At 36.6% G+C, this 26,441-nt stretch overlaps 1 long non-coding RNA gene and 1 pseudogene across 5 annotated transcripts in view; one reads left to right on the plus strand and one right to left on the minus strand.

The window, feature by feature from the left end:
- LOC141278593 (uncharacterized) overlaps window positions 1–26,441 on the plus strand; it is a 148,153-nt gene that overhangs the window by 57,814 nt on the left and 63,898 nt on the right. For all 5 annotated transcript variants that reach the window (XR_012331539.1, XR_012331536.1, XR_012331537.1 and 2 more), the window contains one exon: window positions 10,069–10,182. This is a non-coding gene — a long non-coding RNA (uncharacterized lncRNA). The remainder of the gene's footprint in view (window positions 1–10,068; window positions 10,183–26,441) is intronic.
- On the minus strand, window positions 4,610–5,339 carry LOC101317903 (transmembrane protein 126A pseudogene; annotated as a pseudogene).

The following is a 26,441-nucleotide window of genomic DNA, read 5'->3' on the forward strand; positions in this document are numbered from 1 at the left end:
TCTACAACTCTCCTGTCTACCATTATTTACTTTAACCTTAAGAAAGTAAGGTTAAGAGGTGGGAAACCGTTCCTTAAGGAGTAGGTTTAGCTTTAAAGGCTATATTCCCACATGTTGTGAAAGGGAAAACAACCAGCAATAATTTGTTTTAAAGAGATTCCTTTCCTTTTCTACCATCATGATTGAAGCAATGGGGAAAATTGCCTAAACTCTAAAATAAAAGCTAAGAACTCTGGCTCTTACTCATAACTATCTAGTAATACGGAGTATGACCTTGGGCTAGTTATTAACTCTGTCCATGTGTAAAACTGAGGATAATGCTAACGTCATTGGAAGAACATCTGAATTCATTAACAATGGTGAAGTATATTTGAAAATGTAATGTCATATTTCAGTATATAACTTTAAATAACCCATGTGCCACCCCATTGCACCAATCACTAAGGTTGCATAACAATTAATGAATCAGTTATGTATCAAACATCATGGGCTCTCCCACCTTATGAGAGTTTTTCTGATTTATAAGCATGAAAGTTATGCCTATGGAGGGAGCAAGTCAGTAAATTAAGAATAAATGATATAGGGCTTCCCTGGTGGCACAGTGGTTGAGAGTCCGCCTGCCGATGCAGGGGACACGGGTTCATGCCCTGGTCTGGAAAGATCCCACATGCCGTGGAGCGGCTGGGCCCATGAGCCATGGCCGCTGGGCCTGCGTGTCCGGAGCCTGTGCTCCGCAACGGGAGAGGCCACAACGGTGAGAGGCCCGCGTACCGCAAAAAAAACCAAAACAAAACAAAAAAAAAACAGGAATAAATGATATAATTGCCTGATATGTGTTCCACAGTCCTCATTTTTAGCCTGAGGGAGGAATGAGCTTTTCAACTTTTTCCATAACAATGGTCTTTTTCAGAGCATTAATGATCTACAGATATATTTGGCCATAAAAACAAGACCAATTGGTTTCAAAACAACTCTAACCTCAATTAATAGGATGCAGGCTCCCCTGAGACTTTGTCAAGGTCTCCATTTTATTAAAGCATACCAGGACTATCAAAATTCAGGGAGCAAATGCTCAAATTGAAACAGATGTGTATATTTGATAGTGATTCACACAGAAGACCACCCTCCGGTAAGTCAGGGTCTTGGGTTCTTGTCCCAAATTTAGCTCCAATTAGTTCTGTGATTTGGAGCAAGTACTTTGTTGGATCTTAGCTTCCATAAATGTATAGTTAAAAGTCATTGAATGAGTAATATAATAATAGTATATTGATAGTTAACAAATATCCAGCTCTGAGTATCTATAGGCACTGAGCTAAGTGGTCCTCTTGCTATATTATCACATTTAATTCTCTCAACAACTGTATGAGATGGGAATTATTATTCTGGTTTTTTGGTGTAAAAAATAGCTGAGTAATCCTCGAGCCAGGGTTCTTAATCACCACTCTAATCATTCCGGGATGTATCTGCTTGTCCTGCACAGGATAAATTTAGTCTAATATACGAATATGCTTAAGAGTAAAAAACTTCTACAGATGTAGTCATTATTTGAGGTACTAAGGCAGTAAGTAGTCTGCTAAATAGAATCTGCTAGTCCAAAAGGGTTAATGTATTTGATGTGTCCAATGAAGCTGCTGGGTAAAGATGAATTATTTGTTGGTTATTCAGTGGTAGAGAGATGAGATAGGGACAAGTGAAGAGGACGGCTAGAGAACTTCTACCAATTAGTGAACAGAAGAGTCTTTCCTTCAGCTCCAGGATTAAGTTTTTCTGAGGTCTAGAAAACCATGTGACTTGCCTTTTCTCTGTGGGCACCTACAAGCATTTCATCCCACTTGTGATCCAAATTTCTCTTAACAGCCTCACCACATCTGTAAACATAAGCCCTCTGGTATCCCACACCCCTAGGGATTATCTATCATGAAAAGCACTCTGGACAAAAAGGACAAGGATGGGAGATGGTACACTAAGGGCCAAAAGATTGGCACAGGGCAACCATTCACCACCCACAAAACACTTGTGCAAACCACCAATTCCTAAACCAAGATTTGGTTTTCTTGATATTCAAATTTAACTCTAAATTAAAATATATAGATTTTCAGCTCTAAACATTTGCATAAAAAATTCTTATGCCAAGAACTTTCTGAGCCTCCAATCTTTGTAAAGTGGACCTACGCCTGAAAGGCCTGACTCCCCAAGTTCCTTATAGAGTCTCAGAGGCTGTCTTCCTCAGGCATTTCTTTCATGGCTGAGCAGCCTTTATGTGTGATCAGATAAAAAAGTTTCCATGATCTTTCTTCCTTGAGTTCCCAATTGACCATTCAAGCTCCGTCTCCCACCAAACCCAAAGCCACATCCTTGGTAGGCATTGTCAGACAAAAGCCAAGTTCCTACTCAGCTGAAGCTCTGTATATAGTACCACAGTCCTAGGCCTCACACTTACATCACAGAGCAGTAATTTTTAATTGAGTCATGGACAGTTTTGAAAATCTACTGGAAATTCCGGACCAAACCTCCAGAAAAATGCACACATGTAGAGAAAAAAAAAAAAGAAAAAAAAACACACATGTACATATATACATAATATACTCTTTCATTTCATGGTGTTCGGGACTCACTGAAGTTAACCCATGAACCTAAGTCAAGAAAACATGTCTCAGAAACTTTCAGGTCTCCCCTATCCTAATGCTCTATTTGGGACCTAGAGCCCATTATGGACATAAATAACATTCCCCCCAAAATAGTAATTAAATGTCTCTAATATTCCCTCACTTCTCCAATATATACCATTGATTCTCATTATTCATAGTTGTTTCTCTCTAAAAGTCACCATGAACACTGAATTAGCAAATACTGAAACACTGCTCCTAGGGGAAATACAGAGTTAGGTTCCCATGAGCTTCTGGTCACAGTAGTCTTATCAACCAATCAATACATAACTTTGTTTCTGTTTAAAGACAACTTATTTAATATATACTGTTTATTCACTTACACTGAAATTGAACTCACAGTCAACTGTGCTCTAGCTCACTTCTAAACAAAGCTTATCTATCACATATCTTTTCTCCATAAGGCACATCACAGCCTTCTTGCACATAGGAACACTAGACCGCACTTCTGCACTACACACGGGGGCTATTTTAAACAGTAAAGTTAAAAAAAAAAACAGAAAAATGGGCACTAAATAGACCATGGAAAGGACACTTGTTTACGTATGAGAGCTGAAACAAGGATGCAGAGCATCGCCTAGTGACCTGAGCTGGGAACGGGAGCAGCAAACTACTCTGCTCTGCACGTGAACACACATGACTGTGAAAGCACCATGACTATTGATTTTGAGGCTGCAAAAAGTTTGTAGCAAGTAGGCAGATTCACAAATACAGAATCCACAGTTAATTAGGATCGACTGTATATCTCCCCTCCAACTTCTTACTCCCCATTTCTAAGGCCATCTAAACAGCCCACCTCCTAATGTCAGTATCCTTGATTTCCAAGTTTTGAACCCTACAGTGTACAGTGTACAAATTCGAAGCTTGTATTTTACAAATGGTCATGTAATAGGCCACCAAATTTGGCTCAATTTGACCCCTACCTTAGTGAGCTCTATAACCTAGAGGACTCCAGTCCTATTCCCTTCAGTTCCTAATACTTATCACCACCATTCATATAATTTCTTTGTCAGTGTATAAATCAGATTTCATTTCTGTAGTACCAAGGCTTTTGTATACTTTTATGGAAAAAAGAAAATATCAATTATACAGAAATTCTTTAAAGGAATTTGAAAAGTAATGCAAGTCAAACTGAGTGGAAGGCTAATACAGAAGACATATAAATGCAAATTTCATTATTCAGTTTTAACTATGTCACCTCATTTATTGGCGGCACATTTTAATGCTTAATATCGTTAACCTTCTAACATGACTGCAATTGTAAAGGATCTAGGTTTTTCAGGGGAGAAGTAAAATTTGGTTTTTTTAACAGTTTTTACAGTGGTGTGATGGTGAGGATCCTGGTGCCCAACGTGCAATTCCAAGTGACTAGAAGGAAGTTTTGAAATAGAGTTATACATTGCTTCTTTTTCTTTTTCAAAATAGCAGCTTATATTTCCACTCAAATTTAGGTTAAATGTATGGTCATAATAGAAACCAATGTTCCTTCGTTTCTTTTGAGCCACCAAAACAAATCTCATAAGATATCTTGCAATAGACACTTTGTACTAAAATGCTGTTAGAAATTCATATATAACAAAGGGTCTGAGCCTTAGGAGAGATGGAAAAACCATTGTGACATATATAGTGACAGTGTGGCAAGAAAGAACTCAGAATTCCAAGTGAAACATTAATAAAGAATCCATAGAACTTGATTCTGGCTCTGCATTTGGCCTCATGCCCTGAAAAGTTGATGGTAAACCACAGCCTACAGCTCTCAAGGAGAAAACCTTATGGTCTTCTTTATCAACTTTGCAATGAGTTAAAAATACCTTATGCTATGTTAGTGGATATGACTGGAATATATTCTATTTTCCTATGCAATTAAAGTAAGAACTATTTAAATTTACAGTGACTTATTCTAGTTGGCTATCCACTTATTTCTTTTTTTTATTTTCTTTTTATTTTTACAGTTTTATTTTTGTGTACAGATTTGCTTAACCATCACTGAATTTCTAGGTCAGGTTCAGGTAACTGAAGAGCCTTTATAAGTAGTTTATATTGTCTAGACCCAAGGTATGCTGCAAACCCAGTCTGAAGCAAAATGGGAAATTACATCTTTCTAAAGACAGGCTTAGAAATCCTAATCCAGTAATTTAAGATGTTTCCTTTCTTGGGTAGCAGGGCTGAGCTATACCTGGCTGCTAGGTCACCATTCACAGGGATAGCCAAGAAAACAGGGTACAGGCCACCAAAAACAAGACCAACCAGTCCACCTCGTGTTATGGTACAGGTTTCACAATGTAAATCACCTGTAGTCAAAGGTAAACTTACTAAACCTTTGTAAGATACGTGTACCGTCAAAAACGGGATCACTGCCATTGGTAAGCCAGCAGCTACACGAGCCTGTGTCACATGTAGGATGCATCGAAAGAGACTATTTGCTATTAGGCCACAGAGGGCAGCGTTAAGTCCAATATATGTTGATCCATTTTCAAGCAGATTCCTTTCTGCTTTTGGAAGTTGGTTAATTTTTCTGGTTATGATTTCAATTAAGTTCTTCTTGACAGTACCATCTGGTTTATGATTTTCCATCTTGAGCCTTAAATTAAAATGTCATTTTTCAATAATGTGTATCTTTTACTGCACCCCTTTACCCGGAATGCCGGTACCTTACGCTCTCCTCCCAGCAGTCACTGCCTCCTCCGGCCTCCATCATCCACGCGAGTGCTCACTCCTACACTTATTTCTGTTGTTATGATTACTGAATCTTTCCAGGGTTACTTAGCAGCTAATGAGTATTTATCATGAGGTCCACCTTGCGCAGGGCTCAGTGAGTGATGAAGTCATTTACAAAGGCCCGGCCTTCAAAGTATTTAAAATGTAAAGTTGTGCTGTCCAGTACAGTAGCCACTACCCATAGGTGGCTATTTAAGTTTAAATCTAAAGAGATTAAAAATTCAGCTCCTCAGTTAAACTAATCACATTTCAAAAGCTCAGTAGGCATAAGCACACGTGGCTAATTGCTGCCGTATTGGACAGTGAGGATTTCCATCCTCACAGATATTTCTACTGGGCTGTGCTTATCTACAGTAATACTCATTTAAGACCGATTTAAAAAAATGGTAAATTTAGAGTTTAATTCAATAGTTGAATTTCTTTTTTTTTAAAGATATTAAGTTATAGTTGGTAATCCCAAATACAGCAATAACTTTCTCTATAGCTGGTGGTAGAATGTGGGAAAGGCATGACTTTCAGCCAAACTGGACCCCTCCTCCCTCCTTCCTTCCCTTCCCTTTCCCTTTCCCATCCCCTTTCCCTTTCCTTCCCTCCCTCCCTCACTTCCTTCCTTCCTTCCTTCTTCAGGTTCCAAAGAATATTCTGGGTTATTTGCATATATGTGTGGGGAACGGAGAGGGGAGTTTGGGATCTCTCTGTTGGAGGAAATGAAGCAATGAGTGTGAATTCTCTGATTCTAAGCACTTTCTGTTACTCATATGAGGTGTTCTTGGATTCACCTCTTTGCATACTGTCTGAATGACCCCTTCTGTGTTTACCTAGCCTAACGTAATTGTCCTTTGTTTTTTTGAAATGACTTTTCACCAAGAGCTCATAATATCCTCTTCAGTTGCTAATTATTCCATTTCTTTCTTTATAACTTCTTTTCTCATATGAGCCTTCAGTTTGTATCTGTGCCATTTCAGGCCTCCCTATATATATATATATATATATATATGAAGCTATTAATTGTGCACCTAATATATGTTCACCAAAATATTTTACCATAGCACCTAGCACAGTACTCAACACATGGTAGGTTATTAGGAAATGCTGCTGATGGTTTAGAAGCAGACCCTTACAAAGTGAAATGATAACTGACCTACCTCAAAGTGTGAGAAAAATGTTTTAACATTACAAGATCTGTTGAAAATACAAAATGCAACCCAATTCCCTATTATTCAAAGGTAGTCTTTCCAAATCATTTTCAAAATGTCATGGTGAATTTTATGCTGTAATTTCTGACCATACAAAATTGGCTTTAACAAAATGACATAAAAAAAGCACTCATTTTCTGCTTGATAATTATCTCATCTCTCTTCACAGCCACATACTCATCCACAGTGTATACCACTGTCAGGCATTTTCTGTCCTTGGGTGTATTACGGTCACTCCAGTATATTAAAACTCAACTGTAGCTTAACAAAGTTGTACCAGTTCATATGTATTCTTATTAAATATTTGTATTTGCTACTCTTTTGTTCTCTCTAATATTTATACATTTTTATCAGTGTTAAATTTTCTTGGACCTCTAAGTCATTAATGAATATATTGAATAATATTAATCTTAGTAACAATTCTTTGTGTAGTTTTCTCCACAATTCAGACAAAAGTATGAATTCACAGAGTGTAACTGCCCGTGTATTTAGTACAGTCGTCCTCCAGATTCAGGGATTCAGTTATTTACAGTTCTAGACATTTGCTGTGCTGTGAACTAACACACAACTTTCTTTTATTGTTCACTGTTACTCTGGCAGCTCCTGCCATCTGTAGCTTATTCTGCCTTCCTTGTTAAAAGTAAATTTATAAAGCATTAAAGATGGATAAGCACCCAGTGGAGTCTTCTAGGAAATAAGAGAAAAATTTTCAAAATAGAGGTACTTTCATACACTGTTGGTGGGATTATAACTTGCTACATTTTTTCCAAATGCAATTTGACAGTGTACATCAAGAAGCCCTTTTTAAAAAGTGTTTGGGGGCTTCCCTGGTGGCGCAGTGGTTGAGAGTCCACCTGCCGATGCAGGGGACACGGGTTCGTGCCCGGGTCCGGGAGGATCCCACGTGCCGCGGAGCGGCTGAGCCCGTGAGCCATGGCCGCTGAGCCTGCGCGTCCAGAGCCTGTGCTCCGCAACGGGAGAGGCCCGCATACCGCAAAAAAAAAAAAAAAAAAAAGTGTTTGGGGTTTTGTTTTTACTTTTTTTCCTAACAAAGGAGTAGATACTTGAAAAGCCATTGAAGAAAGACTGCATAGACTGAATAAATCAAGGATTTTCCTACTTGATGGGACTTGCAGATAGTAATTCCAGGTCTAAGAAGCAGAATCTATTGGATCATTCATTCTTACCTTTCTTGTGTCCCCAAGGTGGTTAATTCTGTTGAGTAGAGGATTTGTTTACATTTAATATCCATTCCCAAAGAATTTGTCCCTCTCAGAAACTTCGTTTTTCACTGTTGAGAATGGGGGAATGAATGGAGAAACACAAGTTTATTTGGAAAAGTCTGCACAAATATCTGTCGACTGTAATTTAGTTAGAATTTCATTGCATATCTGTATTAGTTACCCACAGTTTGAAAGTGGCTGCTGAAATTGTGGCAATTCTTACCTGTCCTACCTGAGAAGCTTAGTAGCACTGTAGGTCAAGGTTAACCAACTAATTTTGTGGATCCCAGACTGATCTTATTGAATACTGGAAGCAGTTCTTCATAGTGATCAAAACTTGAATAAAGCATTCAGGAAGGTATCTTACTGGTAGATCTATTCAAGGACCGCTTATAATGATGGGCTTTCAACATTGCTCATTTGTTTACCTGTATCATTCCTACAAGCATAGTACTTTGTGATTAGTGCCATAATTTTTTAAAGAAACCCCCTTTTAAAAGTCTCCCAAATGACAGTAGATTCATGTATTAAAATATTTGCCCAATAATTGTTTCATGTTTCATTAAATACCAAAAAGGACTTACCAGACCATTCTTTCACATGTAAATTAAATAGGCTTTAGGTTTAGGTATTCCACTGTATATTACAAACTTGCAGCAAAACCTGACCATAATGAAATAATTGTTTGAAGGTTATGTTGACCTTCTCTCAGGCTTTGAGTTTAACTGGTTAGCAAAGTTGCATGAACTCAACATAGACATCCAATCATTACTGCTGCATAACAACCTTCACTTAGCAGTGGCATTGTTTGTGTGTGTTCACCTACCTTTTAATTTTTTTCCTTAAATACTTGATATACTGTTAAAATGAGATAAATACACATTTCCGGCTATAAAGAAAGACTGTTATTCTTTTATACCCATATGTTATATTTTCATCATTCAACTTACTGTGAATATTATTTTGGGTGCTAAAAAAGAGAAGGTAGGCTTGGTTATTACATTTAATGGGCTGTGTTCCTAATTATGGTTTCAAATTAATAATATAAAGTTAAATTTATTGTTGTGATAAACAACCCTCAAGTATAACTGTTTATAAACAATGATCTCCCTCCTGTCTCATTCAGAAACAGCAGTGTATGCTTTGCCAAAAGTTTATTTAATATAGTTGAGTACCTTTTTGTTTGTTTATTGACCGTTGGAAACTTCCAACTATATTCTTTTAAATTATTGCATCTTTCTGTATTTTATGACTTAGTATAAGCTGCCTTAAATTATTATTTGGACAAAACAAGATATTAAGAAAAAACATAATTTCATTTTTACTTCCATATGTCTATAAGTCATCTTCTTTAGCTGGAGGATGATAAAACTTGATTTCAAGAAGATTATAAGCATCAATATTGTACTCAACTATTTTTATTAAAACTTAATTTCTTTAACTTCAGCGTTCCAGTACAATAGCAAGGGTGATCATTTATACATCTATAGAGTGAAAACCAAAAATTGCTAAAAATTACAAACCGAGAATGGCACAAATGCTATGAGCCCCAAGTTAGATAGAAAATTGTAAACAGCAAAATCTTGGAGACCACTATGATGTATTTTAATTTAAATTTGTCTACATGTGAAAATATGTGCAAATATTATTTTCACCTATATTTAATAATGTAGTACAAACAACTTTGGGTTCATCTTACTGCTGCAGTAAAAGCTGCATGTTGGAAATATAAGAAGTCTAGGGAAGATGCGCTGCTTTGGAGATGTTACAGCTCTTCAAATAACTGCCCTCATGTGTGAAGGTTAGGACTATACATTGGCATAAAACCAATCATTGAAACATTTCCAGCTTTCTGCAAGGTAAACAGTAATTTATCCAGACAGCTGTGTGCTTATAGATAGCAATATAAATACAAGCTCACTGTGTATATAAAGAAAGGGAGGAAGTCTGTGTGTGTGTGCGTGTGTGTGTGTGTGTGTGCATGTGTGTGAGCTTATATGTGTGTGCATTGTCTAGTTTTTGGAGAAGCAGATCGCTAACACAGAAAAAGCACTGGACAAGGAGCTTGTGCTTTTGCATGTGTTCTGTTTTTGACTCTCACTTGCTGGATATATAACCTTGGGTAAATGATTAAATACCCTTTTCTAAGCCTTAATTTCCTTCCATATCGACTCATCCACATTAAGGGATATTTTGTAAGTATAAAGTAATGTGTGGAAAGATTTATACAAATGAAAATTTTTTAATCATTTCTTTTCATTTCAGGATTAAAAATGGAAATAAGAATATTAAAGTTACAGAAAGCTTTGGAACCTACTCATCCAGCCTGATTTTACATTTGAGAGGAGAGACTCAGAGAAGATAAATAACTTGACCAAGGTAACAATATTCAAATATAGGTCTCATTATTTTGGGATCCAAAGCTGTTTTATTTTTTAATAGAAGCATAGTTGACATACAATATTAGTTTCTGGTGTACAACATAGTGATTTGACATATACATTATGAATTGATCACCATGATAAGTCTGGTAACCATCTGCCAGCACACAAAGTTATTGCAATATTATTAACTATACTTCCTAGGCTGTACATTTATTCCCATGACTTATTTATTTTATAACTAGAAGTTTGTATCTCTTAATCCTCTTCACCTATTTTGCCCAGCCTTTCACACCTCCTGCCCCTGGTGACAACCAGTTTGTTCTCTGTATCTATGAGTCTGTTTCTGGTTTATTTAGTTTGTTAATTTGTTTTTAAAATTCCACATATAAGTTAAATCATACAGTATTTGTCTTTTTTTAACTTATTTCACTTAGCTTAATACCCTCTAGATTTATCCATGTTGTCATAAATGGCAAGATTTCATTCTTTTTTTATGTCTGAGTAGTATTCCACTGTGTGTGTGTGTGTGTGTGTGTGTGTGTGTGTGTGTGTATCACATCTTCTTTATCCATTCATCTATCAATGGGCACTTAATTCACTTCCAAATCTTAGCTACTGTAGATAATGCTGCAGCAAACATAGGGGTCCATATATCTTTTCAAATTAGTGGTTTTGTTTTCTTCTAATAAATACCCAGAAGTAGAATTGCTGGATTATATGGTAATTCTATTTTTAGTTCTTTAAAGAACCTCCATACTGTTTTCTGTAGGGCTGCACCAATTTACATTCCACCAACAGTGGACAGGTGTTCCCTTTCCTCTGCATCCTCCCTAGCACTTGTTATTTGTTGTCTTTTTGATAATAGCCATCTGACAGCTGTGAGGTGATCTCATTGCAGTTTTGATTTACATTTCTCTGATGGTTAGTGATTTTGAGCATCTTTTCATGTGTCCGTTGACCATCTGTATGTCTTCTTTGGAAAAATGTCTATTCAGGTCCTCTGCTCATTTTTTAAAAAATTTGTTTTGGAGTATACTTGATTTACAATGTTGTGTTTGTTTCTGCTGTATACCAAAGTGAATTAGTTATACATATACATATATCCACTCTTTTTTAGATTCTTCTCCCATATAGGTCATTACAGAGTATTGAGTAAAGTCCCCTGTACTCTATGGTAGGTCTGTATCAGTTATCTATTTTATATATAGTAGTGTGTATATGTCAATTCCAATCTCCCAGTTTATCTCTCCCCTCACTTACCCGCCTTGGTAACTGTAAGTTTGTCTTCTACATCTGTGATTCTATTTCTGTTTTGTAAATAAGTCCATTTGTACCATTATTTTAGATTCCACATATAAGCAATATCATTTGATATTTGTCTTCATCTGATTTACTTCACTCAGTATGGCAATTTCTTATACATGTCAATCTTTCATATCAATAGTAGGTATATTCCTTATTTTAGTATATAATGACATTTTAAGGTAATTGTCTTATTAAAATAATAATATAATCCTTTGTGAAATAAATCAGAAGAATCTAAACTGCAGCCTAGAACACATCCATCCATTCATTAATGTAGCCAAATTCACCTGAGCTTCTACTTGGTTACATGCTTCTATGGATGCGAAGGTGAACCAGAGAGATATCCTGTCCTCAGAGAACTCATAGCTTATTGTGAGAGAGAGAACAAAAAGAACATAAGGATACATAACATAATGTAAAAAGTATTAAATACTTAAGAAAGTATTGAACTAGTTCTTGAAGCCTAGATTGGATTTGTACATATAATTGGTACCATAACAAAGGTACAGTGGCAGGAAAGCAAGTAAGTTTGGATGGAAGACAGGGTATATAAAAGCAACCAGTAGGAAATAACTGTTTTCCAGTTGCTTCCTTGTGTAACCCCCATACTTACCTTGTTTGAATTTTGCTGCCCAGTTTCATTCTTTACCATGAGAGCAGCATGGATGGTTAAATTGGCAAGTTAAGAAATTCAATATCATTTGATTATATACCCCAAAGTGCAGACAATCCTTTTAAAATTCATTAAAATATGTAATTTTAAACACAGCAGCCAATATTAACAGAGCATTTGATTGCTTTAACCAAAAAAGCAATTTTACACCCCGTGGTCAAAATAAGAAATCCTCAAAGGATAAACTGAGCTTTCAACAGCAATATGCAGTTTTAATCTTACTTTCTCTGTTAGTAGCGTGCACCTCACAATAGAGATTAAAGCGATGTGGAAAAGAAGAAGAGGTAAAAAAGTGACTATACAAGTTGCTACAGTTGAAGAAAAAAATCAAAAATGTTACAACCATGTGAATATTTTTAATCTACTTTCTATCATTATTATTTTGGATCTAGCAAGGATCTATAAGATCTCCCAACCCAGGTATAGCATAGTTTTCTTGTTTCTGGGAAAGAAGTCTATTTTGCAGGACAGTCAGTTGAAGACACATGAAGGAAAGAGAGAACTGGATACAATACTGCAGTTCTCTTTCTCATTTGGTATTTGTGCTGGAAAACTTGGAAGGCTAGATCTGTTACCTTTTGTAGTGAAGTAACATTTTTCTGCATTTTAAATAATAAAAATAACTAGCAGTTTTTTGAATTAAATAATTTTTTTTTTGCCTGGCTACATTGAAACACTAAAAACACTTGGAGAGTGAGCACCAAAATATATATCAATACACACATCACCTATGGAGATGCCAGATCTACTTGGTGCACAGGACTTGTTGAAGTAAAGAGGAAATGTACCCAGACCAACCTCTATACGAAGGGCAGACACCACTGTAAATGAGAATGTGCCCTTTAACACATAATACACTCTGACCAGGTTTGGTAAGAGAGGCACCAGAATTTGTCAATAGTAATGGTGTAGAGGCCACCATATTTAGGTACCTCTAGGTAGCTATCCATGAAGTGTTTTTTCTTATGACTTCATGTTTTATGAAGGTGATACAAAGATTGATTGAGAATGATCTTTAACAAACTATAAAATGGGTGTAGTGTGTTCTTATATCAGTCGTAGTTCCTCTTCACAAAGCTCCTTGAAGTGAGAGACTCTACCTTGTTGACAGTTATATTCCTAAGCCCTATCACTGCACTGTGGAACATAGTTAACCACTCAGATATTGTTGAATGACTATATGCATGACTGAGCAAATAAATGATCGGGTGAAATTAAGAAGGTATAATAATCTGTTAATAATGAAGCCATGTAATTGTTCTCTCTAGTGTCCAGTTCTCTTTGGGTCCCACATTTTAGGGTTTGTTGTCAATATGTCCAGCCCTCCCTTTTGGTCTTATTACCAAAAACAGAACATATATTTAACCTGTCTTTTAAACCTGAGAACAACAATGTAATGATACAGCTCTGTCTCTCATTCCTGTTCTTGAAGGTCTAAGAAATTCTCAGGGAAGATGCCTCTTTAACTTTCCAGTGATGCCTTCGTTTGTAGGAAGGGGTTAGTATTCTTTAGCTCTAGCAGGAGCATTTTCCCCTGCAGTCCAAGACAGCTGAGAGGACAGGGGTGCTGAGGAGAAATGCAGAAAGCAGAATGCTTTTTAGAAGAAAAAGTCTCTGTTTGGAGTCTTTACTGAAAATTAATCTACTATTTCACTACTATATACTCTACTAATCTAATGTGATCTACTACTGTGTCACGAAACTTTCTATGTGGTCAAGAATCAAGGATGTCCAGTCAAATAGTTGATAAGAATTTAATAAAAGATGACTGGCAAAGGCAAGGTTTAAGGAATAGAGCAGTACTTGGGCGAGTAGCAGTACAGAGTTGTTACCACCTAGGATGGGAGGGGCATCCCCACCTGGGTGGGTGTAAGGGAGTGTTGCCTGACAGGAACTGGGACCTGTGGTAGAGGTCATACACAGACAAAACACAGCAACCTGAAAGGGAGGGACCTGGTAAAATAAACACTCACCCTCTTCTCCTACCGACTGCTCTTCTATCAGCACCAACAAGAAGCCAAAGGGTAGGGAAGCCATTGATAAGTTCATGGGGCCAGCTTTCTATGCAGACCAGGGTATGGAAGTACACATCATAGATCTGGATGGGCAAAGGTTAGCTGCCTCATTAAACCCTACTTTCTACCAGTCTAGGTCTGCTCCCAAACTAGATCCCCTCCCAGTACTAGCTAAGAGAGATCTTCAGAGAAATGTTGCTCTTTTATAATGTGGGTAATTCCCTGATTTAAGAATATATGACCTACCAAATTCTGACTTCCAGAACTGATCAGTGAAGAGGTGATTACTCGTACTGTGAACAAATTTACACAGGACTCCCTTTACAAAGAGCTCTCTTAATGAAGTTATGAAACTGACTTATACAAATGGTTTTAGGTATAATAGTTACAAAGCGCTGATAGGTGAAATCTACTGTTCATGCATGACTCTATCACTATTACCTATTTTAGATTCCCTGCTCCCCCACAAAGTATAAAAAGTCTTCCTGCTGGGCTTCCCTGGTGGCGCGGTAGTTGAGAGTCTGCCTGCCGATGCAGGGGACACGGGTTCGTGCCCTGGTCCGGGAAGATCCCACATGCTGCGGAGCGACTGGGCCCGTGAGCCATGGCTGCTGAGCCTGCGTGTCTGGAGCCTGTGCTCCGCAATGGGAGAGGCCGCAACAGTGAGAGGCCGCGTACCGCAAAAAAAAAAAAAAAAAAAAAAAAAAAAAAAAAAAAAAGTCTTCCTGCTTACTTTGCTTTTCCTAGCACTAGTCAAGAGCCTCATTTATGGAAATAAGTATCTGACAGTCATCGTTTCTTTTTTTTCTCTTTTGTGTTGAATTATATTGAGATGACAAAGGGGGCTGTCATGACTTCAGAAATAAGAGATTTGAATACTTGTCTTCTTTAACTTCTTGATGGTTGAGTTGTAGGCTAACTCCCCATGGTCTTCTCTATAATGTTGAAAAGAAGAGTAACTAGTTTGAAAAGTGAAGGGAATATGACTAATGTAAGCCACCTCCAGTGGTTCAGTGACATCCCTTTACCAAGAAGAGAGAAAGGGAATAAAGGTCCAAGGTGAGAGAGAGATAGCATCACTCCTTATGAATTTCAACACTAGAGGTTTATAGATTTTTAATGGTAAAAACACTATTTTTTCCTGGCCCTTTGTCATGCCTCCCCTTACAGTAGTCCCATTTTGCTCTTAATAATACACATTATTTTTGGCTATTATGCAATTTCTCTTTTGTTTTCTTCAGAAAATAGGAGATTACTTCTTAAAAGAGAAGCAGACAGAAAGATGCTAAAAATGAGAGTGGGGAATAGACTAGAATTAGTCTCACTAATTACTAATTAGTCTTACTAATTACTAATAAACTAGAATTAGTACTCACAAATTCCTAATGATGCTGTAATTCCCAGGGGGAAATATTTATTTATGTAAAGACATTTGGTTAATTATTTATAGAAGTAAAACTCGGGAAAATTCCACTCCCACTGTTTTGATCTACATATACTGTCCCTAGAGGCCTTGTCTCCTGCCATATGGGTTTCCATTCTCAGAAGCAGAAAGTCCCTGTTTGCTCCTGACCTTGATAGTGCCTTTTTAAAAAATGAAATTTGTAATAGTCACAACGACACTGATTTTGTGTGTTTTTAAGGTCCATTATTTTATAGTCTGATTGCCCTTTAAAAAAAACAAACAAACTTTTTTTCCATAAATACTGGAAAGACATACATTTGGATGTCTTGATGTAGTTCAAAAGCCAGAATCAACTTATGTCCTTGCTTGACCAGCATCATCAGCTGGGGTGACACCATTCAGTACCTAAGGCTTAATGCCCTGCCACACGTGTCTGATAATGCCAGGCATAACTTCATGCTCCAGAAGAGGCCAAAGAAAGACCCAGATAATATCAAGCTTGGCAAATAGTAGGAGAAGAAGAGGGTGAAGGCAATCATTTATTTAAAACACATGAAGCTTGGATTTTTGCTTTTGCAATAAAAGAAGAGAGAGGAGGTACTAAAATGCAGCAGGTTTTTCATGGTGAAAGTATTCTAAAAATATGAAGTGTTTTATGACAACATTTCTCAGGAAATTATAGAGTTCCCCAGGCAAGAAAAGTACTTCCTGCATGAGTAGTTTCCACCTTTGTACACCCCATTTCTTTTTCTTGTGATTTTTAAATATCCATTTGAAAAATTATAATTTTATAATAGGCACTCTAATGAAAAGTATTAAGAGGAATCATCTAATGCTAATGACAGTAATAGTCAAAAGTAAAATCACTCCCACTCATTCTCACATTTTAATGCAAGGGCGTTTAGGGATCATACTGATAATTTATTATAAAAGAGCATGATTGGTAGTCATTACCTATTCAGAAGCAAATGTGAAAACATAATGGTCCAAACACTCTATTAAAAAAAGATTTAGGTTTGTAATGGAGACACACAACTTTATTGTGCCCTTCATATAACCAGTAATCCCCAGTTCAATCAGCTGAAATAATATTTTATTTAAAAGGTTTAGGCTTATATCAAAGACACACACTCTGTAGTGTCCTTCATAATACCAAAGATCCATAGTTCAGTCTGCTTAGTTAAAGAATTTTCCCTTTGGTGAAAATAACAAAACAAGTTTTCTTTTTTCTGACATCAGATAAGAAAGCCATTGCCATCCTTTAGTGCTTACATCTTTCTCCAGTGGAGGTTGCATGCAAAACTCAAACACAAGCTGGATTGTGATTAAAAATCCTTAAAGCATGTTGGACAGGGTCCTATACGGATGATGATCATTTTCATATTTTCTGTAACAACCCAAAGATTGCATAATTCTGATGGAAAGTAATAGGGAAAGCAAGCCAAAATTGTGGGCTGAATATGGCTTTTTGTCCTTTAAAACACTGCTTTCTATGTGTTGCAATTGAGCGACTGGAGATGTTAGAAGGGAAGTGAAGGATGCTTGCCAATGTTGTGAAACCGGTGGCTTACGAGAGAATAACATGAGGTGTTAGCCTCATAATAGATGACATTCTTGAAGAATTACTTATAGGTATATTGTCCAAAGCTTCACCAATCTTACCATCAGCTATGCTTCCTTCTTTTGAAACTTTACCAAAACATACTTCTAAACTCTAAAATGGTGGGCAGTTAGATGGATTTATAACTAAATTCTAAAATTTTCTGTTGAAAGACTGATTTCCTCTCTCTCAGAGAAAAGAATATGAGATTACCAGAAAGATGACAGCAATTGCCGTTAAAAGGAGTTAAGGCCCACTCTATCTGCTGATTTAGAGAGGACTTTTGTAGACAAAATGTTGCAGATGTAAAATTGGCATAGATAGTCAGGAGTAATGTGTGACCTTTGGCAAAGGAAGGGATGCAATCCAAAAACACAATATTCTGGGGCCAGTGGCAAAAGAGGAAAGAACTGGAGCAACTAGGTGAATTCAAAAGAATATTCCTGGGTTTACTGTTTTCATGCAGTAAAATTTTAGGAAATGCTGAGAGACTGAATAAAGAGGCAAATGTATATATATCAACCCTCACTAAATTGCATGAGAAAAAAGCATAAACCATTGGCTTCAGTAAACTTATTGACTTGCAGATAGAGTTTTTTCCGGAATTCTGAGTTTATGTGTAGATGGTGTGTTAATTTTTGATAATTTAGATGGTGTTTTCCTTTAATTAAGTACTTTAGTTGTGTGGCTAATAGTAGATATTCCTAAGAATACAGGGAATGGGGGTGGAGGAAATGTGCTAGTCAGCAATATCCATAAAATTAATTATCTTAGAGAGTTTAAGGGAAAAAAATGTGCACATAGGTATAGTATATGTCATAAACAGATGTTTGAATCCAAGATTTGTGGTTGTCACCACCAATGCTTTCATATTCATCATCCTCACAGACCAAGGTCCCAAGAATATAAGGCATTTAACTAGGATCACAAACATTCTAGGTGACTCCCATCAAATTTAAACTCCTGTTTTAAGATTCAAGCCTCATGCAACCTATGCTAAATTATATTTCAGGGTATGGAAAGGAATGTGCATACATCATTGTAGAAAGGTCATTTAATGATAGTTTTGATGAAGGTTATATTTTTATTTATTTTGTTGGCCTCAAAAATGATAAAATTATTATTCTTTTAAATTATTATATTATTTTACAAATTATTATTAATAAAATATTAATTATCTTAATGATAAATTTGAATTCTAGCTACAGATTCAAAAAGTATGACATATACACCTAAAAGTATTTAGGTAGAATTTAAGTCCATAACTTGTTAATATTTAACAGAGGAACCTGGTGCTTATCAGGAAGCAGAATGGATTCACTAAAGATATGACAGTCTTTTCAATAGGCATTTGGAGAATTCTTCCCTGAAGATAAGCTAGAACAACATATGCAGTTACATAGGTTCATAGCCAAATAATCTTACAAAAAATTTTTTAACAACTTATAGGTCATTTTTTAATGGGACAGAAGAAGATTCACCACTTCACACTGTTTTATTCCCATATAAATATATAGATAATATACAGTCATCTAGAATCATAAGAATCAAGATCAAAGTCAAAACAATCAAGGTAAAAATTCAAAATTCTACATTATTTTTCAAGTAAAGCAATTAAACAGCTCACTTGGAAAAAATAGTAAGCACTTAAGTTAACTGAAACTTAATATATGCCACCATGTGTAGTGAGTTGCCAAAAATACTCATGAAAATTTAATTTATACTAAGAGAAGAAGAAAGAACATACTTAGACCACTGTACTCGTCTTGGTCATATCCCATATAATATATTTATATCTGGTTACCATGTTTTAAAATGTACTGTGATAAAGCTGTAGAAAGTTTTGAGCATGGTGGCTAGACTACAAAAGGGACCTTGCCATATTATGTAAGAAGTATCTAAAGTATCCAGGATGTTAATTCTGGAACTAGAAATCCTTAGCTGGGGATGTGAACGCTATCATAAAATGTAACAAGTAAGCTCTTGTAAAAATACTAACAGAATTGCTTTATAATTGGTAATCTTAAAGCATAGACCAGTGAATAGAAGTTCAGAAGGAAATCTCATTTCAATATTAGGGAAGACATTCTTATGTTTAGTAAATACTTGAAATTGAGATTTGTTTCATTTCAAGTCCATGAGCTCCCCATCACTGGATGATCAAGTGGCATATGTCCTATAAAGAAAAGCTGACAATGTGATCTGTAAGGTCCCTTCCAAAACTAAAAGTGTGCAATAAATGCCTACATTAAGAAAAAAGAAAGATCTTAGACAGCCTAACTTTACACCGCGGGAACTAGAAAAAGAAGAACAAACATAAGCCCAAAGTTAGTAGTGGGAAGATCAGATAGGAGGTAAATGAAATAAAGACTGAAAGGTCAATAGGAAAGATCAAGAAAACTAAGAGCAGTTTTTATTTTTTGAAAAGGTAAAATAGCAAACCTTTAGCTAAACTAACCAGGAAAAAAAGAGAGAGGATTCAAATAAATAAAATTATAAATGATAGATATCACACAAAGGATTGTAAGAGACTACTATAAATAATTATATGCCAACAAACTGGACAATCTAGAAGGAATGGATAAATTCCTAGATATATACAACATATCAAAGCAGAATCTTGAAGAAAGAGAAAATGAGAATAGACCAATTGCTAGTATGGAGGTTGAATCAGTAATCAAAAACCTTCCAACAAAGAAAAGTCTCAGACCAGATGGTTTCACTGGTAAATTCTTCCAAACATTTTGGGAAGGATTTGCATTAAATATGGATCTGTATTAATTCTTCTAAAAAATAGAAGAGGTGGGAAGACATCCACATGTATATTATGAGAATGGCATTACCATGATACCAAAACCAGACAAGGAAACAAGAAAAGAAAACTACAGGCCAATACTTCTAGATGCACGTAGACACAAAACTCCTCAACAAGATATCAGCAAACGAAATTCAACAGTACATCAAAGGATCATACACCATGATCAAATGGAATTTATTCCAGGGAGGCAGGGATGGATCAACATCTGCAAATTAATCAATGTGATACACCACATTAACAAAATGAAGGATAAAGTCATATAATCATCTCAATATATGTAGAAAAAGCATTTGACAAACTTCAACACCCATTCATGATTAAAAAAGAACTCTCAACAAACTGTGTGTAGAGGGAACCTACCTAACACAAAAAAAGGCCGTACATGACAAGGCCATAGCTAAAATATTCAACAGTGTAATGCTAAAAGTTTTTCCTCTAAGGTCAGGAACAAGACAAGGATGCCTACTCTTGTAATCTTTACTCAGCATAGTACTGGAAGTCCCAGACAGAATAATTGTGGGGTGGGGGGGGAGAAAGAAAAGGCATCCAAATTCAAAAGGAAGAAGTAAAATCATCTCTATCTGCAGATGACATGAAATTATATATAGGAGGCCCTAAGGTCTCCTAAAAACTCTACCAAAAAGCTGTTAGAAATAATAAACAAATTCAGTAAAGTCGCAGGATAAAAATCAATATAAAAAAATCAGTTGTGGCATGGGGGAGAGGCTTCCTGGATGATTTAACCTGGGAGTGCCGCTCGTATGAGGCGCAGTTGGGCGCCGGTGTGCGTGTGGGCCCTTGCTCACCTGCCAGCCTCCAACTGCCCAGTGACCATGATAGCCGTCTGGCTGACAGAGTCTTGGTGCTCCGGCCGGGTGTCAGTCCTGTGCCTCTGAGGTGGGAGAGCCGAGTTCAGGACATTGGACCACCAGAAACCTCCCAGCTCCATGTAATATTTAACAGCGAAAGCTCTCCTAGAGATCTCCATCTCAACACTAAGACCCAGCTCCACTCAACAACCAGTAAGCTACAGCACTGGACACCCTATTCCAAACAACTAATAAGACAGGAACACAACCCTACCCATTAGCAGAGAGCCTGCCTAAAATCACAATAAGGTCACAGACACCCCGAAACGCACTGCCAGAAGTGGTCCTGCCCACCAGAAAGACAAGATCCAGCCTAATCCTCCAGAACACGGGCACCAGTCCCTTCCACCAGGAAGCCTAACAACACACTGAACCAACCTTAGCCACTGGGGGCAGACACCAAAAACAAGGGGAACTACGAACCTGCAGCCTGCAAAAAGGAGACCCCAAATACAGTAAGTTAAGCAAAGTGAGAAGACTGAGAAACACACAGCAGATGAAGGAGCAAGGTAAAAACCCACCAGACCAAACAAATGAAGAGGAAATAGGTAGATTACCTGAAAAAGAATTCAGAGTATGATAATAAAGATGATCCAAAATCTTGGAAATAGAATGGGGAAAATACAAGAAACATTTAACAAGGACCTAGAAGAACTAAAGAGCAAACAATGATGAACAACACAATAAATGAAATTTTAAATTCTCCAGAAGGAATCAATAGCAGAATAACTGAGGCAGAAGAACGGATAAGTGACCTGGAAGATAAAATAGTGGAAATAACTATTGCAGAGCAGAATAAAGAAAAAAGAATGAAAAGAATTGAGGACAGCCTCAGAGACCTCTGGGACAACATGAAACATACCAACATTTGAATGCTAGGGGTCCCAGAAGAACAATAGAAAAAGAAAGGGACTGAGAAAATATTTGAAGAGATTAGAGCTGAAAATTTCCCTAATATGCGAAAGGAAATAGTTAATCAAATCCAGGAAGCACAGAACATCCCATATGGGATAAATCCAAGGAGAAACACGCCAAGACACACATTAATCAAACAATCAAAAATTAACTACAAAGAAAAAATATAAAAAGCAGCAAGGGAAAAACAACAAATAACATACAAAGGAATCCCCATAAGGTTAACAGCTGATCTTTCAGCAGAAACTCTGCAAGCCTGAAGAGAGTGGCAGGACATATTTAAAGAGATGAAAGGGAAAAACCTACAACCAAGATTACTCTACCCAGCAAGGATCTCATTCAGATTCAACAGAGAAATTAAAACCTCTACAGAGAAGCAAAAGCTAAGAGAATTCAGCACCACGCAACCAGTTCTACAACAAATGCTAAAGGAACTTCTCTACGCAGGAAACACAAGAGAAGGAAAAGACAACAATTACAAACCCAAAACATTAAGAAAATGGTAATAGGAACATACATATCAATAATTACCTTAAATGTAAATGGATTAAATGCTCCAACCAAAAGACATAGACTGGCTGAATGGATACAAAAACAAGACACGTATATATGTTGTCTACAAGAGACCCACTTCAGACCTAGGGACACATACAGACTGATAGTGAGGGGACGGAAAAAGATATTCCATGCAAATGGAAATCCAAAGAAAGCTGGAGTAGCAGTTCTCATATCAGACAAATAGACTTTAAAATAAAGACTATTATAAGAGACAAAGAAGGACACTACATAATGATCAAGGGATTGATCCAAGAAGAAGATATAACAATTGTAAATATTTATGCACCCAACGTAGGAGCACCTCAATACATAAGGCAAATGCTAACAGCCATAAAAGGGGAAACTAAAAGTAACACAGTCATAGTAGGGGACTTTAACACCCCACTTTCACCAGTGGACAGATCATCCAAAATGAAAACAAATAAGGAAACACAAGCTTTAAATGACACATTCAACAAGATGGACTTAATTGATATTTATAGGACATTCCATCCAAAAACAACAGAATACATTTTCTTCTCAAGTGCTCATGGAACATTCTCCAGAATAGACCATATCTTCGGTCACAAATCAAGCCTTGGTAAATTTAAGAGAATTGAAATCATATCAAGTATATTTTCCAACCCAAATGCTATGAGACTAGAAATCAATTACAGGAAAAACTCTGTAAAAAATACAAATACATAGAGACTAAACAATACACTACTTAATAACCAAGACATCACTGAAGAAATCAAAGAGGGAATCAAAAAATACCTAGATACAAATGACAATGAAAACACAACAACCCAAAACCTATGGGATGCAGCAAAAGCAGTTCTAAGAGTGAAATTTATAGCAATAAAATCCTACCTCAAGAAACAGGAAACATCTCAAATAAACAACCTAACCTTACACCTAAAGCAATTAGAGAAAGAAGAACAAAAATCTCCAAAGTTAGCAGAAGGAAAGAAATCATAAAGATCAGATCAGAAATAAATGCAAAAGAAATGAAGGAAACAATAGCAAAGATCAATAAAACTAAAAGCTGGTTCTTTGACAAGATAAACAAAATTGATAAACCATTAGCCTATCTCATCAAGAAAAGGGAGAAGACTCAAATCAATAGAATTAGAAATGGAAAAGGATAAGTGACAACTGACACTGCAGAAATACAAAAGATCATGAGAGATTACTACAAGCAACTCTATGCCAATAAAACGGACAACCTGGAACAAATGGACACATTCTTAGAAAAACACAACCTTCCAAACCAGGAAGAAACAGAAAATACAAACAGACCAATCACAAGCAGTGAAATTGGGACTGTAATTAAAAATCTTCCAAAAAACAAAAGCCCAGGACCAGATGGCTTCACAGGCGAATTCTATCAAACATTTAGAGAAGAGCTAACACCTATCCTTCTCAAACTCTTCCAAAATGTAGCAGAGGGAGGAACACTCCCAAACTCATTCTACGAGGCCACCATCACCCTGATACCAAAACCAAAGATGTCACAAAGAAAGAACACTACAGGCCAATATCACTGATGAACATAGAGGGAAAAATCCTCAACAAAATACTAGCAAACAGAATCCAACAGCACATTAAAAGGATCATACACCATGATCAAGTGGGGTTTATCCCAGGAATGCAAGGATTCTTCAATATACACAAATCAATCAATGTGATACACCAAATTAACAAATTGAAGGATAAAAACCATATGATCATCACAATAGATGCAGAAAATGCTTTTGACAATATTCAACACCATTTATGATAAAAACCCTCCAGAAAGTAGGCATAGAGGCAACTTACCTCAACATAATAAAGGCCATACACGACAAACCCACAGCCAACATCGTTCTCAGTGGTGAAAAACTGAAACCATTTCCACTAAGATCAGGCACAGGATAAGGTTGTCCACTCTCACCACTATTATTCAACATAGTTTTGGAAGTTTTAGCCACAGCAATCAGAGAAGAAAAAGAAATAAAAGGAATCCAAATTGGAAAAGAAGTAAAGCTGTCACTGTTTGCAGATGACATGATACTATACATAGAGAATTCTCAAGATGCTACCAGAAAACTACTAGAGTTAATCAATGAATTTGGTAAAGTAGCAGGATGCAAAATTAATGCATAGAAATCTATTGCATTCCTATACACTAGTGATGAAAAATTTGAAACAAAACACTCCCATTTACCATTGCAACAAAAAGAATAAAATACCTAGGGCTAAACCTACCTAAGGAGACAAAAGATCTGTATGCAGAAAACTATAAGACACTGATGAAAGAAATCAAAGATGATACAAACAGATGGAGAGATCTACTATGTTCTTGGGTTGAAAGAATCAACATTGTGGAAATGACTATACTACCCAAAGTAATCTACAGGTTCAATGCAATCCCTATCAAACTACCAACAGCATTTTTCACAGAACTATACAAAAAATTTCACAATTTGTATCAAAACACAAAAGACCCTGAATAGCTAAAGCAATCTTGAGAAAGAAAAATGGAGCTGGAGGAATCAGGTTCCCGGACTTCAGACTATACTACAAAGCTACAGTAATCAAGACAATATGGTACTGGCACAAAAACAGAGATATAGATCAATGAAACAGGATAGAAAGCCCAGAGATAAACCCACACATACAGTCACCTTATTTTTGATAAAGGAGGCCAGAATATACAATGGAGAAAAGACAGCCTCTTCAATTATTTGTGCTGGGAAAACTGGACAGCTACATGTAAAAGAATGAAATTAGAACACTCACTAACACCATACACAAAAATAAACTCAAAATGGATTAACGATCTAAATGCAAGGCCAGACACTATCAAACTCTTAGAGGAAAACATAGGCAGAACACTCTATGACATAAATCACAGCAAGATCCTTTTGACCCACCTCCTAGAGAAATGGAAATAAAAACAAAAATAAACAAATGGGACCTAATGAAACTTAAAACTTTTACACAGCAAAGGAAATCATAAACGAGATGAAAAGACAACCCTCAGAATGGGAGAAAATATTTGCAAATGAAACAACTGACAAAGGATTAATCTTCAGAATTTACAAGCAGCTCAACATCAAAAAAACAAACAACTCAATCCAGAAACGGGCAGAAGACTTAAATACACATCTCTCCAAAGAACATATAGAGATTGCCAACAAATGCATGAAAGAATGCTCAACATCACTAATCATTAGAGAAATGCAAATCCAAACTGCAATGAGGTATCACCTCACACCAGTCAGAATGGCTATCGTGAAAAAATCTAGAAACAATAAATGCTGGAGAGGGTTTGGAGAAAAGGGAGCCCTCTTGCACTGTTGGTGGGAATGTAAATTGATATGGCCACTATGGAGAACAGTATGGAGGTTCCTTAAAAAACTAAAAATAGAACTACCATATGACCCAGCAATCCCACTACTGGGCATATACCCTGAGAAAACCATAATTCAAAAAGAGTCATGTACCACAGTTTTCACTGCAGCTCTATTTATAATATCCAGGATATGGAAGCAACGTAAGCATCCATAGACAGAGGAATGTATAAAGGAGATGTGGCACATATATACAATGGAATATTACTCAGCCATAAAAAGAAATGAAACTGAGTTATTTGTAGTGAGGTGGATGGACCTAGAGTCTGTCCTACAGAGTGAAGTAAGTCAGAAAGAGAAAAACAAATACCGTATGCTAACACATATACATGGAATCTAAAAAAAAAATGGTTATGAAGAACCTAGAGGCAGGACAGGAATAAAGACACAGATGTAGAGAATGGACTTGAGGACACAGGGAGGGGGAAGGGTAAGGTGGGACGAAGTGAGAGAGTGGCATGGACTAATATATACCACCAAATGTAAAATAGATAGCTAGTGGGAAGCAGCTGCATAGCACAGGGAGATCAGGTCAGTGCTTTGTGACCATCTAGAGAGGTGGTATCGGGAGGGTGAGACAGAGATGCAAGAGGCAGGAGATATGGGGATATATGTATATGTATAGCTGATTCACTTTGTTATAAAGCAGAAACTAACATACCGTTGTAAAGCAGTTATACTCCAATAAAGATGTTTAAAAAAAATCAGTTGTATTTCTA

Source organism: Tursiops truncatus, chromosome 4 (genome assembly GCF_011762595.2).
Source record: "Tursiops truncatus isolate mTurTru1 chromosome 4, mTurTru1.mat.Y, whole genome shotgun sequence".
Classification (NCBI taxonomy): Eukaryota; Metazoa; Chordata; class Mammalia; order Artiodactyla; family Delphinidae; genus Tursiops; species Tursiops truncatus.